The sequence below is a fragment of the Notothenia rossii genome (assembly GCF_949606895.1).
Source record: "Notothenia rossii genome assembly, chromosome: 1".
Lineage (NCBI taxonomy): Eukaryota > Metazoa > Chordata > Actinopteri > Perciformes > Nototheniidae > Notothenia > Notothenia rossii.
The window spans coordinates 47,126,020-47,143,534 of NC_136912.1; the positions used below are offsets into that span (position 1 = coordinate 47,126,020).

Sequence of the window (17,515 nt, forward strand, 5' to 3'; positions counted from 1 at the left end):
TGTAGCACACTGCCTGGGCAATAGACATGTGGTCTGCTCTCATTTATATTTTGTTAATACTATCTGGTTCATATGACATGCTTGAATTCATGACATTACCACATTGCTGCTCTGCTTTTGAAAGCACAGAGACATGCATACAGGAAGGTGGTTAGCAGTGTGAATGACTGTTTCACATTTCATTTCCTTGTCTTTCTGTCCTTAGTTTTGGAAGCACAGAAGGGAATGACACCACTTGGCAGCAGAACAGTGCCATTCAACTGCTAGACCGCTCAACAAGTTGGTAGGTGGCCCTCCAACCCTCTCCCTGTCTCCATCTGTGGCTCTTGTCTTTCTCACTGGATCACTGCTTGGCATTGTCTGCCTGCCTCTCAGTTATTGCCTCTTCAATATTTCTCGCTGCCTATCCTGTTCATTTTATGTTGAAAATGTTCTTTCTTTTTCTCTCTCTAAATCTCCCGCTAAAGAGTGAGAGGATTAGCAGCAATTAGCCTTGATTAGGCTATTCTTCTCGCAGTAGGAGGGAAGAAAAGACAAAAACCCGCTCTGTAATTTGAACATGTGCAGAGAACAAGTGATTGCGATCAATAAAAAATGAGCAGGGAAAAACATGAACAAGTAAAGGAATGAATTGCCAATTTCTGTTTTTGTCAAGTGTTTTTGGAAGGCAGCTCTTGAGGAAAAGCTGTTTCCGCTGAAGGACTCTGACAGCAGTGTATGTGTGTCAGCCTGATTATCACACATTTTTCCCATTACTTCAACAATGGAGAGTGTGAAACAGTGTTCTTTCATGATTTATAATACTGTGTGTGAGAATGCAGAGAAAAACACATTGCAAGGGGACCACAGTTCTAGTTCACATGGCTGGATGCCAAATGCTCTACCTGCTACTGCTTTTTTTAGGCAGTGCTAATAACGTGACATGATTTGTATACATTCTGACAGATTAACATTGTGAGCATCAAGGCTCCTTACTCTGCTTTGTTTGAATTGAAGATACTGCTGACATACTTTAGGTAAAGTGACTAATGTCCCCAGGACATTGTGTCGTTGCTTTGAGGCTGCAGGAAAACTAATTATTATCCAAAGTATTCTGAACATTAAACTGTATCATGGTGTTCACAGTGCACTCTGAGCCAGACCGTGCTTTAACAAGGATCAGCTATCCATACGTACAACTACTAACTGCTATCACAGCTATGAAATTATAAAAAATAAGAATTCAAATTTAAAAATGAATGTAGAAAAATCAACATTCAACTCTAACGCCTGGATTCCACCGGGTGCGTCTGCCAGCTTTCCGGCTGCGCCGCGGTTTTGTTCCGACCTCCAACAGCGTCAAAACTCACCGGGCGCGTTGCAGAAGCGGGGTGTCTTGCGTGCCGGCTCGCAGTTTTTGTTGATTTGGGCATATTTCCTCGGCATGTACCGAATGTAATGCATGTAATGGCATGTAATGAAGTGGCGCGTCTGGTGGACTCACACGCATTGGCTAGAGTGGCGCAAATGGACGTGGTGGATCCAGGCGTAACACTTACTTTCCATTTAAAAAACTAAGGTTTCATTTTGGGGGAGATTTACAATAACAAAAAAGAGGACATTGTTGTGGAAAATGCATGAAAATATTAAACTGACAACTCCTGCAAAAATCCATAGAGTGTGGGTCAATTTATTTTTTAATTGAAACGCAAACTCCATGTCAAAAGAAAGGGCTTAGCAGCAGCTCATCACTTAACGCATGAAGCTGCAGCCCTTTAGCTTGTCAACATCATCAACATCCTGCTCACACTGTCTCTGTCCACTGTCCTCTGCACACCTGGGATGGTATAGTATACAATTTTTGGAGGAATATTCCAGCACTGCTCAGGAGCTGAAACCAGATAAAAGTTTCAGGAACTTTCACTGTGACTGTTTAAGCATAAAATAATGCAATAATTCAGTTGTTTCTCGACTGAAATTCACCTGAACTTAGCCTTGCCCCCACCCAGCCACTCATCTTAACCTCCACCCAGCCTAAGGACCAGTATATTACAACAGAAATGCATCATGGATTGTCAGATATCTTGGGAAGGCCCCTCTCCAGTCAGCTGGGTTCTCTCTGTCTTTTGAAATGTCCGATAACAACTTTATCCTTTTTTTTTTGTTTAAAGTTTTAATATTAGAAATGTAAATATTACTCTTAAGCTACTTTAATCCTAAATATTAACTTGACTGTTCAACAAATTATGTCAATTTGACATTCAAAGTCAGGTATCTAAAACCTAGATTTGTTTCTGCAAATGAAGAGAATGGTTTGGAATAGCCAGTACGTCGATGCGGTTATTCACAGTAAATATATTAGACAAGTAAGTAATCAGACCTCCATCACATCTGCAGAGATATAATCTAAGGGCAACTTAAAAAAATATTTACCAAATATCTTATTTTTAGTTCATTGTCAGATGTGTTGTCATTGTACAGTGCATATCTGTGGTTTGGCCTGACACCAGCGTCCTGAAACATTTCCTCTACATGTGAAAATGTGTCACACTGCCGGTTCCAGTTTCACCAACTAAATTGGATTGAAGTTGGCAATGGCTGAAATTCCCAGCCCCAAGAGCTTCAAGTGACTTTGAGTCTCTAGCGGGTAAATGGATGAGGGTCACCTTCTATTCTGGCCCCTCATCATTCCAGACCATCATAACACAAAGTGCCATATTTTTCAGTCTTGGCTCTTCCACCGATCACTCTTACTGTGAGCTCCTTAAACATGTACCTTTTTAAGTGTACTTTCTACTTAAACAGTACATTGCCATGTGACAAAACCGAACATTTATTTTAGACATTTTTGCATTGATGTATGTCTTATAGAGAAAATAGGAAATTCCCCACACGTCTGTCTTCAGAGTGATGCTTTGTCTTCCTTTCTTTTCCCTGGTCTTTGCAGTTTAACCTGTCACTTACAGTTGCTGCCTCTCTCCATCTCACTCCTATTAGCCACATTTATTTTTCTCTCTGAGGCTCCACAGAGCAGGTAAGAAACTGTGTCTCCCACTGCCATGCTGCTGCTGAAATCTGCATTTAGAATAACAGGGGTACTAATAGATAAATAGATAGATAGATAGATAGATAGATAGATAGATAGATAGATAGATAGATAGATAGAAAGACCAAAATACTGCAGCAGAAAGACTTATAAGTAGCAGAAACATATTCATAGGATAGTATATAAGTTACAGATGTGCAAGGTAGCTGTTGTGCAAATGATTCATTATTATAGAGAGGCTACAACTACGGAGCAGTGCCTCTGCAAGCCAGAGAAGTATATTAAGTATAAGTATGATAATAATTATACAATCCCTTTGAGGGTTAGGGTTAATACAAACATGTTACGTTATGCTGTGGGGAAATGTCAGAGTGATAAAGCAGGTGCTCCAGGCCTTGCTCATGGACCGCTGGGCAGTGGTCATGAGGGGAACTGGCATCTCTGCAGCTACCATTCCCCCCAACCCTTCCCAGGCTAGGTCCCTGCAGACTGAGTATCGTATTTTAAAATAATTCTGCATTTTCTTGCTTCAATAAAGTTGATTCTCTGGCATTCTCTGGTAATGTTGTAATCCTCTCTATCCCCCTTGGCTTTTTAGTCTTTGAAGCTTCTGAGCATTACAACAGGGGTCATGAAAGGGAGGCAGCAAGCAGGCATGAGTGCTTTTGGAACTCATGCTTGCCTTCCCAGAACCAGTGTGCCTATCCTCAGTCAGAACCACTATCCCCACACCACAGATACTATCTGCATCCCTCTACCAACAAACACCTATAAGAAACTCTCATGTGTTGCATATTGATGAAACCCAATGAAAACGGATGTAAACATGTATGTATTTAGAAGATTGTAACAACAAACCAGTTACAGCACAAACAGATAAACACAACCAGAAGTGCAGGAAGTACTCAGATTATTTACTTAGGATCGCTTAAGTAAAAGTAACAATACTACAGTAAAATATTCAGTTACAAGTTTAAAGTACTGCATTAAAAATGTTGGAAAGTAAAACTAACATTTTAATATAAATATATACTTTTAGTACCAAAATAAAAAACAAGTGTCATGCAAAAAGGCCCCTTTAAACACCAGATATATTATTCATTATTTCATTAAACTTATTGGGTTCATAATAAGTTAATTTCAATTACTTTATAGAACACCGGGTAGCTTAGCCTATAACAATGTATGATACTATATGTGGCAATTAAGATGTTGTATTAACCTTAATCTGCAAAGTAACTAGTTACTCAATATCTAAAAAGAGTAAAAAGTATAAAGTAGTATAATTTTTAAAAAACAAAGTAAAGTACAAGTACTTACATGTTTTACTTAAGTACAGGACTTGAGTACATTTACTTAGTTACATCACACCACACAGCTCTTATGTGAAAGTTATGGCAGTCATTTGCTGTATTTCTTATCTGTCGATCCAAATACTCTCTTATTGTTCCAGATGTGAGGCCATTGTCATATTGTATTGCACATTTCTGTCCTCATCCTGTAATGTAGCCAGTCTTTTGGAAACATTACATCACACAGCATGCTGGGTACCCTCCCTCTCTGACAGTGGGCAGCTTCAGAACAAAGTGTTGAAAGGCCAGAGGTGCAGGAGAGGGGTGTATTACAGCGTGAGATTAGTGGCTTACAAAGGAATGTGGAGTTTTCTCTGCCAAAAAGGTGTCTCTATTTAAACTTCTCTAGATCACCATCGCAACTTCTTTTTCACATTTGTTACAGGAATGTCATCATAATCTTTAGTAGTGGAATAATATGATAGTCAGAATGTATCCCACTAACATATCCAGACATTTCCTTTAACACATGAGTGCCACCTTGTTTCAGGAAATGTAGCAAAGCAGCAAGATCAATCAATCAATCAATCAATCAATCAATGTTTATTTATATAGCCCAATATCACAAATGTTACATTTGTCTCAGTGGACTTCACAGTTTGTACAGAATATCAGTATGACAATACGACACCCTCTGTCCTTAGACCCTCACATCGTACAAGGAAAAACTTCCAGAGAAAACCCACAGTTTAAAGGGAAAAATGGGAGAAACCTCAGGGAGAGCAACAGAGGAGGGATCCCTCTCCCAGGATGGACAGACGTGCAATAGATGCCGTGTGTAAATTGAAAAGATAATACATTTGCAACATAGGTAGTCCAAATGTTTGGAAATGCATGTGTGTATAATAGGAAGATGAATCCACGAGGATATCCATCCAGGACTTATGATCTAGAACCACAGCCACGACTCAAGATCCAGGACTCGTGATCCATGACACAGGACCGCAGGATCATCCATGACTCCGGATCCCGGCGTATATAGACACCAAAAAGAACGAAATTTGGGGAAGCTGGGTTAATCGGAACATGAGAGTACACAGGTATAGACAGAGAGAAGGAAGAAGTAAGATGTCCCCCGACAAACTAAGCCTATATCAGCAAAACTAGGGGCTGAATCTAATCAGTCCTAACTATAAGCTTTATCAAAAAGGAAGGTCTTAAGCGCACTCTTAAAAACGGATAAGGTGTCTGCCGCCCGAACACAAACTGGAAGCTGATTCCACAAAAGTGGAGCTTGATAAGAAAAGGCTCTGGCTCCCATTGTACTTTTAGAGACTCTAGGAACAACCAACAACCCTGCATTCTTGGAACGCAATGCCCTAGTAGGACAATAGGGTATAATAAGTTATTTAAGGTAAGATGGCGCCTTCCCATTAAGGGCTTTGTAGGCGAGAAGAAGAATTTTAAATTCTATCCTGTGTTCTATAGGGAGCCGGTGTAAGGCAGCCAGAACAGGAGTAATGTGGTCCCTTTTCCTAACTCTGGTTAGTACACGAGCTGCAGCATTTTGAATCAACTGAAGCGACTTGACTGACTTCTTGGTACACCCTGATAATAAGGAGTTACAATAATCCAGCCTTGAAGTAACAAATGCATGGACTAGTTTCTCTGCATCGTTTTGAGGCAAGATATGCCTGATTTTTGCAATGTTACGTAGATGGAAGTAGGCGGTCCTTGAAATTGATTTTATGTGGGTGTTAAAAGATAAATCCTGATCAAATATAACACCAAGATTCCTTACAGTCTCACTGGAGGCCAAATTAATGCCATCCATAGTTAGTATATCTTTAGATAATTTGTTTCGTAGATTCTTCGGGCCAAGTACAATAACTTCAGTTTTGGTCGTGTTTAACATCAAAAAATGTAAGGTCATCCACGTTTTTAAGTCCTTGAGGCAGTCTTGAATTTTATTTAGATGATTAATTTCATCAGGCTTGATTGATAAATATAGTTGAGTATCATCCGCATAACAATGAAAGTTTACAGAATGATTCCTTATAATATTGCCTAACGGAAGCATATATAGTGTGAACAAAATAGGTCCAAGCACTGAGCCCTGTGGCACTCCATGGCTAACTTTGGTTTGCATGGAAGATTCATCGTTGACACGTATAAACAGAGCGTTCAGATAGATAGGACCTAAACCAGCCAAAAGCAGTTCCCTGTATGCCAACTAAGTGCTCTAGTCTTTGCAATAGGATATCATGGTCGATAGTATCAAATGCAGCACTAAGATCGAGCAAGATAAGAATAGAGACAAGTCCTTTGTCTGAGGCTATTAGAATGTCATTTGTGACTTTAACCAGGGCTGTCTCTGTGCTATGATGTGTTCTAAAGCCAGACTGAAAATCTTCAAATAAATCATAGTTTTTTAAGTAATCACACAGCTGTTTTGCGACTGCTTTCTCAAGAATTTTTGAGAGGAACGGAAGATTAGAAATAGGTCCATAGTTGGCTAAAACCTCTGGATCGAGGTTGTGCTTTTTAAGAAGCGGTTTTATCACTGCTACTTTGAATGATTGTGGAACATAGCCTGATAATAAAGACATATTCATAATATTTAATAAAGAAGTGCTAATTAATGGAAAAACTTATTTTAACAGCTTAGTTGGAATCGGGTCTAAGATACACGTTTATGGTTTAGAAGAGAGAATCATTGAATTTAATTGTTCAAGGTTTATGGCTGAAAAGCATTCTAGTTTACTATCTAGTGTAATATTAGAACTTACGTTTCCGGGAGCTGTTGATAACACTATACTGGTCAAAGGCAAGGGGTCATTGATTTTGTTTCTAAGAGTAACAATTTTATCGTTAAAAAAGCACATAAAATCATTACTACTGAGTGCTATGGGAATAAAAGGCTCAGTCGAGCTGTGGCTCTCTGTCAGCCTGGCTACAGTGCTGAAAAGAAATCTTGCATTATTCTTATTCTCATCTATTAATGAAGAGTAGTAGGCTGCTCTCGCTTTAAGCAGTGCTTTCTTATAGTCATTGAGAGTAATATGCCAAATTAAACTAGATTCTTCAAGTTTAGTGGAACGCCATATCCTTTCAAGTTGTCTCGACTTTTGCTTTATTTTGCGGGTTTCGGTATTATGCCATGGAGCTAATCTATGTTGTTTTATTTTATTTTTTTCAAAGGAGCAAGAGAGTCTAATTTTATTCGCAGCGCATCTGTAGCACTATCAACAACATGATCAATTTGGGGTGGTGTACATTTTTTATAAGTTTCCTCCCCTACATGCAGACATGCTATCGAGTTAAGTATTGGTGGAATCTCTTCCTTAAATTTGGCTATAGCACTAACAGATAGGTTTCTGCTGCAGGACCTTTTGGCTAATGCTTTGTAGTCTAGTAACAGTACTTCAAAAGTTACTAAGAAATGGTCGGATAAAGCAGGATTATGCGGTTCGACTAATAGTTGCTCAACTTCAATACCATAAGTCAGAACAAGGTCAAGAGTGTGATTATAGCAGTGGGTTGGTTTATTTACACTCTGACAGAAACCAACAGAATCTAATATAGAGTTAAATGCAACAGTAAGGCTATTTTTATCATCGTCAACATGAATATTAAAGTCACCTACGATAATTACTTTATCTGTTTTAAGTACCAAAGCTGATAAAAACTCAGAGAATTCTGATAAGAATTCTGAATAAGGACCTGGTGCACGGTACACTGTAACAAATAAGATTGGCTGCAAAGTTTTCCAGGTCGGATGCGTAAGACTAAAAACGAGGCTTTCAAAGGAGGTATAATTTAATTTTTGTTTAGCATTAATAAGTAAACTTGAGTCAAAGATTGCTGCAACTCCACCTCCTCGGCCCGCTCCTCGGGCAATATGAGTATTGATATGGCTGGGTGGAGTGGCCTCATTTATGCTGACATATTCTTCATGTCTCAACCAAGTTTCAGTGAGACAGCATATATCAATATTATAATCTGATATTAAATAATTTACCAATATTGCTTTAGATGCTAGAGATCTTATGTTTAAGAGACCACATTTAATCTTCCTGTTTTGTTGCACTTTAGTAGTTGTTACATTTACTTTTATTAGGTTATTATGTATGACACCTCTATTAGGTTTTACCTTAAATTGTCCTTGGGCAGACACACCTACCGTTAATATTGGGTATTTTATTGGGTTCGGGATTCCTATGGATGACTGCCTAGGAGAGAGCGCAGAGAAGTGTGTAAGACTGCGACTCTGCCTCCTGGTCTCAACTCCAGTTTGTCATGGATTAAGTCCACAAAGCCCTGAAATGTTTGCCGAAATGAGATTTGCACCTTCCAAAGTAGGATGAATGCCGTCTCTCTTAATCAGACCAGGTTTTCCCCAGAAGGGTGTCCAATTATTTACGAAGCCCACATTGTTTGCTGGGCACCACCAAGACAACCAGCGCTGAAATTATGACATGCGGCTATACATGTCATCATTGATCAGATTGGGGAGGGGACCAGAGAAGATTACGGTGTCCGACATTGTTTTAGCATAACTACACACCGACGCCACATTAAGTTTGGTGCATTCTGATTGGCGTAAACGAACATCATTACCACCGACGTGAATAACAATCCTACTGTATTTACGTTTATTTTTAGCCAGCAGTCTAAGATGCGCCTCAACGTCGCCCGCTCTGGCCCCCGGAATGCATGTGACTGTGGACGCTTCGGTCTCTAAATTCACGTGTCTCATAATAGAGCTACCAATAACCAGAGTTGGCTTCTCAGCGGGTGTCTCGCTGAGTGGGGAATATCTGTTAGATACGTGAACGGGTTGGTGGGGACCTGCGGGTTTTGCGTTATGCCCCTTCTGAACAGTCACCCAATCTCCCTGCTGCTCGGGAGTTGCCGGGGGACGGCTAAGAGGAGCTACCTTTTACCAGTCCGCACCGGCTAACATGGGCTTTACTGTAGCTGAGTTATTTTCTAAGATGCGGAGCCGGGCTTCTATGGCTATGAATCCCGCCTCCAACCTAACAACTATACTACATTTAACACATGTATCTGTACCAGTAAAGGAGGTAGGGAAGTAACCAAACATGAGACAGTTAGAGCAGGAAATAGCACCCGAGGGTGGGGAAAGAGCCATGGCTAGCTATCAAGCTAAAGTAGCTACCGTTAGCAAACCCGAAAAGAGTGTAGGCAACTGTGGAATTACAGTCGCTAAGAGAAGGAGAGTTGTGAGTGCTTAAGCTGTAGTAACGTTTGATTACAACGTCAGGCAGTTGCCGTGATCAAGAGTTTTAAAACGATCGATTAAGTTAAGATAATAAGCTATCAGCAACAGAACAGGCACACGGGATACCCGGAGATGACAACAACAACCGGAAGTTACAACATGCTTACCGCAATAGTGGTCCGTGTAGAAACAACCAGCTGAGATGAGCAGTGCTGTCAGGGCTAAACATGACGAGCTGCATGATAAACACAGTCTTCACTTTGATTCATGCCATCACAGGGAAATGAAGAAGAATCAAAGCACAGTACAGAGATGGTAACTTTACTTTAGTATGTAAAAAAGGCTCAGTCTATGTATATTAAACAATTAAGATTAAGATGAACCTTTATTGATTAAAAAGACAATCACCACATTTTAAATGTTTTAACAAATAAGAGTGTAGTGCACTGAAAAAAAAGGCTGTTGGATTCAAATGATTTTAATATGGAAACCGGTTGCACATATTAAAAATATGTGTACTTAAAACTATTCCATTATGTTAAAGACACACAACTATGTTATGTCAAAGAAACATGAAATTGTTATGTTCATTTGAATATTTCCCTTAATATAGGTATATTAATTTACCCTATGTTTAACCAACATGACTTTTTTATGTTCATTTTAGGCTTTTAATATACTCAGTATATTTAACTTGTAGGCTACCTGTTAAAGCAACATGATTTCTTTATTTAAGCTTCACTGTAAAAAGTCTGTTGGACTTAAGTAATAAAAAACATGGAAACTGGTTGCACATATTAAAATCATGTGTACTCAAAACTATTCCATTATGTTAGGTCAAAGAAACATGAAATTGTTATGTTAATGTAAATATTTCCTTTAATATTAGTTATATTCATTTACCCTATGTTTAACCAACATTACTTTTTATGTTAATTTGAGGCTTTTAATATACTCAGTATATTTCTGTACAGAGCCACATTAATGTTTTGTTTAAACTACATGCTATAGTTTTCTGTTTAATCTACCTAGTGCTCAAGGGGTACATAAGATTATTTATTTCATGTGAATAGAGGCATTTCGTACATTCTACAGGATCCATCCTAATCTCTTATATCTACAGCATTTATCACAACATTTTAGAACAAATAGTCAATAAAGACAAACACATTTCTTTGAACAACATTCATGTATTTTTCTCAAAAAATAAAACAATATTAACAACCACCACACATCCAGATGAGCTTTTGGTTTTTCCATCATGCAGCCCCAGGAGAATTAACAAATACATTGAAAATAAAGAAATAGAAGAATGTACATATACATTATTGTGTTAGAACACAGCAAGGAAGCTTAAAGGAAACTATTCTCCCGACCAAAATAAAGGTTTTATTAGGCCAAATTGCAAAGAAAGGCTTATTTTTGTAACTCATTCATAGTAAACAATTAACAGAAAATGTCAACGCCTAGCCGAAAAAAGGAAATGTTCTTGCAAATCCATTATTTAAATAGTAACCTTCTAATATGAAAGGGCACTTTAATGCAAAAAAGCAATGGCATTGCTTTGGAAAAATACATGAAAGTATAATAATGGTCTGGTTTCTCACCACATGCACAAAAGAAAGTATTACAAATAAAAACAAGAACTGACATTTTGAAGTAGCGCAATTAGTACATTCTGAAACACATGACAAGTGGTACATTCTGAAAACACATGACCCCAGGAAAGACCCACATTTCTGAAACATTCAAATCAAGCAAAAAGCATGAGCAAAGAAAGTGCAAGACAGTTGTATCGATGAAAGTCCAGTATGAATGCTGTAAAAGTGCACAATGGTGGTCCATGGCAACAGCTCACTCAAACAGTTTGTTTTTAAACGCTTGGGCTTTCTTGGAGAGCATGTTGCCGTCTAGCTCCATTAACATTTGCTGGAGCACTTCGAACGTGTACTTCAGTTTAGGGGGGTAGTTCAGGTTCATTGCGTACATTAGTCCAAACAGCATGGTCGAAGCTAATGCAATGTTGTCCACATCAGTTAGTAGGCTACCTGTTGGCCTTACAGGACAATCTGTCCTCTGGTCTCATCTGTCATCTGGTCTCATGGTGGAATTGTGTTTGACAACATAAAGTCCCACTGTAATCCCCTGAATGGACCGCAGAATGACGTCTTCATCTTCTGCCTGCAGAGTGCACAGTCACAAAAGGAACAGAGTGAGATCTAACAAATCAATACATATATGAATCAATGAAATGTCTACACTATTGACTCGATGTATAATTTTCTTTAAATTAATTCTTACTTGAGTCATGTTTGACATAATACAGTTCAGACGCTGGCCTATCTGTCCTCCTCTATTCTCAAAAACCTTCAGAAGTTTGTCAGATAGCACATCCAGCTAAGAGAGAAATCTTGATTGGAGGGGCAGGGTTGTTATGTGCTTAAACTCCGCATTTATCAAAGAAAACAAAATATCACAGTCATAACAATCATGAAATCATTTCATTTTCTAATGATGTCATGATCGTAGTTGTGTGCTTGCCTCAAAACGATGCAGAGAACCTAATCCATGCATTTGTTATTTCAAGGCTAGCTTATTGTAACTCTTTATTATCAGGTTGTACCAAAAACTCAGTTAAGTTGCTTCAGCTGATTCAAAATGTATTGACAAGAGCACGGAAAAGGGACTACATTACTCCTGTTTTAGCTCTATAGTGAGAATAACTTTTTATATCAAGTACGAACAACCAGGTTAGACTACATTACATTTAATTTAGTTTACGTTTTTTTCCAAAGCGACTTAAAATAAGTATTACTGTAATATAAGACTACATAGAAGAAACACCCTTATAGTCATTTCAACAAAGAACACATTATCACTTTTGTGAAGGAGTCTTTATCACAGAATGTTTGGCTTTTGCCTCTCACTTTCTGAATCACTTTTGCCTCATAAATCAGAAAATGTGTATATCCCTGCAATGTTTGCAGTATGTAAATGTTATGAATAAATATTCAGAAATTGTCAGACTAATACCAGTTTTCAATTAGTTAAAGATCAAGTTTAAGTTAGTCAAGTAAATCACACTGAACATTTGAATACTCACCATTTACTACAGAACTCTTCTCCACACCAATTACCTATCACAGAAAAACATATTTGAAATTATTTCATTATTCACACACAAATAAAACAAAAATGTTCTGCTCCTTAAAGGCGACATGTACCATTTAATCATGTACCTTTAGGTTAATATGAACCGACTTCGGCCGAGATGTGCGCCTCCAGTGTAAAAACCTACAGTAGCCTATACTAATGCAATGAGTACAACTTTGTACGGAGCCATACACATCAGCGTTGCGAGCTTTCCGGGACACACCCCCACACACAATATTGTGTCTCTGTTTTGATCTGTGTGTATTTACATGAACACAGAGCGGATCAAAGCAGAGACATAAACACAGTTTTTTAGGGAAAACACTGCGGTCCCACAGACAATATTGTATCTTTAACAATCAACACCATAAATGGGTAAAGATGGTGGCTTAACGTAAGGTAGGCCTACAACCTGCATCAGCTCCCTTAAAAGTCGGCACAAGAGTAGACATGCAGAGCCGGACCGACGCAGTAAAGTTCTACACCGCCTGACAGCAGACATGAAACAATAATTTAAAACAAGACGTAGCCTATAGACATGCAAACATGCCGCAAGCTCACCCATCAGATATGACTCCCCCCTCCCCACTGAGCTCGGTTTAATGTGCATAACTTTGGGCAAGGTTCATAGTTTTAAATATTGTAAATCAAGCAACTGTCGGACTTACACTCTACACATACTCACAGTATTAAAAAACAAGCTAAACACAAGTCAATCAATATAAACTCACCTTATGATTCTCATGGCTTTCTCCTAGCTAACACCAGTGAATGACAATGTCAGCTGTATTTACGTTGCTCGTTGTAACGGCAAATGTGAACTCTGCTTTTTGCAAACAATGCGTCTTGTGATAACCTGTTACTATTACGAACATTTGATGACATTAAATAACTTTAAATAACTTTTACCTGTTAGAGATGTTCTCGGGACAGAACCAGCTTACTCCTCCGATGCGGGAAGAAAAAGTGATAGAACCCCTCCCCCCCTCCTTTGTTTAAAAAAGAAAAAGCTTCACATTTTTTATATATTTTGCAATTTTTTTCTGCTTTACATCTTGTCCATTAAAGTGCCATATTGTTCAGGTTCAATTACGAAACTATTAAAGTACGGGTTTGAGTCCGACCATATTAATTTGTGACTAAAATATTTGTAAATAATAATTACAAGCTGAGTAATCGGCTGCAGAGCAAGCTGCTGACGTATGTGCTCAGTGGGCGGAGTTACAGAGACAAACATAACTTTTTTCTTATTTCTTAACATGATTGAGACTTATAGAACGCACACCCCTCAAAATTACAATAGTTCTACATGATTGATTCATGTTTCGACGAGAAACATGAATAAATTATGTTTCATATATTAAATGCATATTTGCAAATTGAACAACCCCACTTTCCCCTTTTTTTCAGTGTGTGTATGAAAACGTCTGTCTATGATAAATATGTCATGTGTTTTGTACTGCATCAAGCTCTCATAATCATCATCTGCAGTGGATGAGTGGTTTCATAAATGCCCTTGTTCAAAATTTGACCTGGATTAGGATACTGTAAATTCAGGATTTAGCAAACGTTAGGATGTCTGTATACATTTGGCCAAATCATTGTGATCAGTGAAGAATAGATGTGGTCTCATAAAGTTTGTATAACAGAGAAAGAGATAGATTACCATTGAGGCTCTGCATCAGTGACTTTCTTCTTTGATCATTTATGGTTTACAGATTGCACATTTGCATGCTGCAGTTAAATTCACTAAAACATCAATGGATAGGGAGACCTAATTACAATCGTGGTAGGGACAAGAAAGTTAGTTTTTGGAACCAGAGATCACAGCACCTCTTAAAGCAATAGATTAGTCATCAGTTTCAGGCTGTGGAACTACCACGCAGCAAGTTACTGTACATCCCTGTTTGACAGCTGTTATGACTTAGACATCACATGATCACATTTCAATTCCACAAACAGCAGCTCAACATTTGTTGGTTGATCTTGGCATGTACTCTGCTCTGGTACTCTGGTCTGTTTTGATGTTGTTGTGATTCGTCACATGAACAGCAGAGGCTGTAGAGCAGGGGTGGGGAACCTTTTTCCTCTCAAGGGCCATTTCAATTTTTACAACACTCTCCGAGGGCCGTACAAATTATTGACCTCTGCTTAAAAATACTAAAATCACAGCAATCTTCATTTCGCCTTTCTTTCATGCTGTGCAAAGAAAAAGCAACCTCTTAATCCAGATATTTTACCATGACACGGTTGTGGCATGACCACCAAAACAGAAAGATATGGACACAAGATGTGTGCAAATGTATTTAGTTTCCTATCCATGTGAACATGATTTAAGTGGGGGGGGGGGGGGACCTAACCTCCTCTAGGGGGGTCCGGGGGGCATGCCTCCCCGGGGAGATTTGTTTTTAAAATGTTGAAGTTAAAAACATCAATCTGGTGCAATTTGAGAGCAACATGAAGAGATCTATGGATACATCTCTCAACACCCATATGAAACAGAACTGTAAGCAGATTTTTTTTTCTTTACGGATATTTTACAAATCACTCTCCTTTCAAACTGTATTCTTGTTTATTAATAACAACTTTTTTTTTTACTGTCATATAGTATGTTATACCTGTTTACTTTATTCTCTTATTTTTGTATAACTATAATGATCATATAAAGATTTGCCTTTACCTCACTGGTTGTAGAAAAAGCTTGTTACTGTATATTCGTTAGCATAGCTAGCTAACCAGATGCTAATAATAACAAAGTTATTGACTGTATGATCAGTATGACAGATGAACAGATCGCCACTGGGCTTACAACTAAAGACACAGCCACGCAGAAACTGCGGCATGTGCTTATGGGTACTGCAATTTGTGAAAGTTCCGGAGCGACGTTCTGGTGCTCTCCGGCAGAACCGCACCCCTGTAAAACGAGATATATACCACGTGATGACCAGGTGATGACACGTTGGGCTCGTGTTGTGTTCAAGGACCCTGACCTTGGCCAGGAAAAACAGGCACTCGCTTGTTTAACTTTTTTGGGGTCTAGATTTCTTTAATTTTTTTCTTTTTTGCGTGTGTTTAAAGATTAACTCGAGGGCCGCACCAATTGGTCTCGCGGGCCGCATACGGCCCGGGGGCCGGAGGTTCCCCACCCCTGCTGTAGAGGGAACTAAATGCAAATCAATGGCTTGATGTTACATATAGCCCCACTGGTTACAAATAGTGTATTAATGTGCTCTGTTATGGGAAGAAAACACAATCCAATGTATTCAAAGTCAGTAACTGTTTCTCTAAAGGTACTCTGTAAAAGCTAGGTTGGCCTATATCACGTGGGTCTCTGGGGATTCTGCCATATATGCACATTTTCCATTTTAGCTTGCAAGGGATATGCTTTATGGAAATGATATGATATTCACACACACACACACACACACACACACACACACACACACACACACACACACACACACACACACACACACACACACACACACACACACACACACACACACACACACACACAAACTCAGTGATTTGCTTTACAGAACAATTATAGGGATTTCAAAAGTGGAGTAGATTAAATCATTTAAGTTTATTTTTGGCCTGAAACGCACGAAAATATAGAACAGCTCTGAAGTTTCCTTTTTTCACTCTTCATATTTGATTCTGAGCCGCTAAGGAGGGGCAAGAGGGCGGTATCGTCAGAGAATTTAACCAGGTAGCTGTTGTCTTACATGCTCCTGCATTTATCAGTGTACATTATAAAAAGCAGGGGCGAAAGAACGCATCCTTGAGGCGAGCCCGTGGAAGGGATGACAGAGTCAGAGAGGCATCCATTGACAGACACCTTCTGCTCTCTATTCGTTAGAAAGTTTAAAATCCATAAAACAAGTTGATCGGGCAGTTTAAAATGACATAATAGGCTCTCTACCAGGAGATGCGGCTGCATTGTGTTAAATGCTGAAGAGAAGTCAGCAAACAAAAGCCTAGCGTGGGCTTGTGGCTTTTCAAGGTGTTTGTGGAGGGTGTGCAGTATAAAAAGCTTTGCATCCTCTACGCCTCTCCCTGCCTGATACGCACATTGTAGTGGATCAAGTTCACCACCTACTACTGACATGACAAGGCCTTTAACCATTTTTTCAAACATTTTCATCACCAATGACGTTAAAGCCACCGGTCTGAAGTCGTTTAAGACTTTAGAATGAGGTTTCTTAGGGAAGGGAATTACAGTTGAGGATTTCCACATATCAGGAATTTGGCTATTCTCAAGTAACAATTGGAATATATGCTGGAAAACACCACAGAGTTCGCTAGCACAATACTGGAGTGTACGCCCACAAATATGGTCTGGACCTGGGGCCTTCCTAATATTGACTTGTTTTAAGAGATTCCTAACATCATCCTGTTCAATGACTATGTCTGAGATAGGTGTATTTGAAAGTTCAAGTTTTGATCCTGAAATCATGACTCAAATTATAAATAAATGTGAAGAAAATAAATGTCATCAGAAAAATTGCTAAACTGAATATTAATAATATTCAACATTAAAAACCTTTTCAAATACTTATTTTTTGTTTGAATACATCATTTTTATTTTTTAAAGTTCAGGATCGACATTTGAACTTTCAATAACATTGATTTTTTTCGAATGATCAAAACTTTATCCCAGATTCAGCTCCAGAGATTCATGCCATTTTACTTTTAACCTGAGGAAGTTATTAAAATGATGAAATGGATAATGGGCTTTCATTAAATGTATTATGTCAATAGATTTCACATATACTGTAGGTTAGTTGAAAGCAATAA

The 17,515-nt window shown here is 38.6% G+C and overlaps 1 protein-coding gene and 1 long non-coding RNA gene across 6 annotated transcripts in view; one reads left to right on the forward strand and one right to left on the reverse strand.

Moving 5' to 3' along the window:
• The window catches only part of tenm3 (teneurin transmembrane protein 3), a 690,209-nt gene that overhangs the window by 311,991 nt on the left and 360,703 nt on the right, over positions 1-17,515 (forward strand). For all 5 annotated transcript variants that reach the window (XM_079656342.1, XM_079656340.1, XM_079656341.1 and 2 more), the window contains one exon: positions 206-283. The gene's annotated coding sequence lies outside the window, so the exon portion shown is untranslated. The remainder of the gene's footprint in view (positions 1-205; positions 284-17,515) is intronic.
• On the reverse strand, positions 10,735-13,926 carry LOC307020372. The gene is made up of 3 exons (XR_013802855.1): positions 13,625-13,926; positions 12,666-12,699; positions 10,735-11,743 (listed from the first exon to the last, which is right to left on the reverse strand). It is a non-coding gene; the product is annotated as an uncharacterized lncRNA (long non-coding RNA).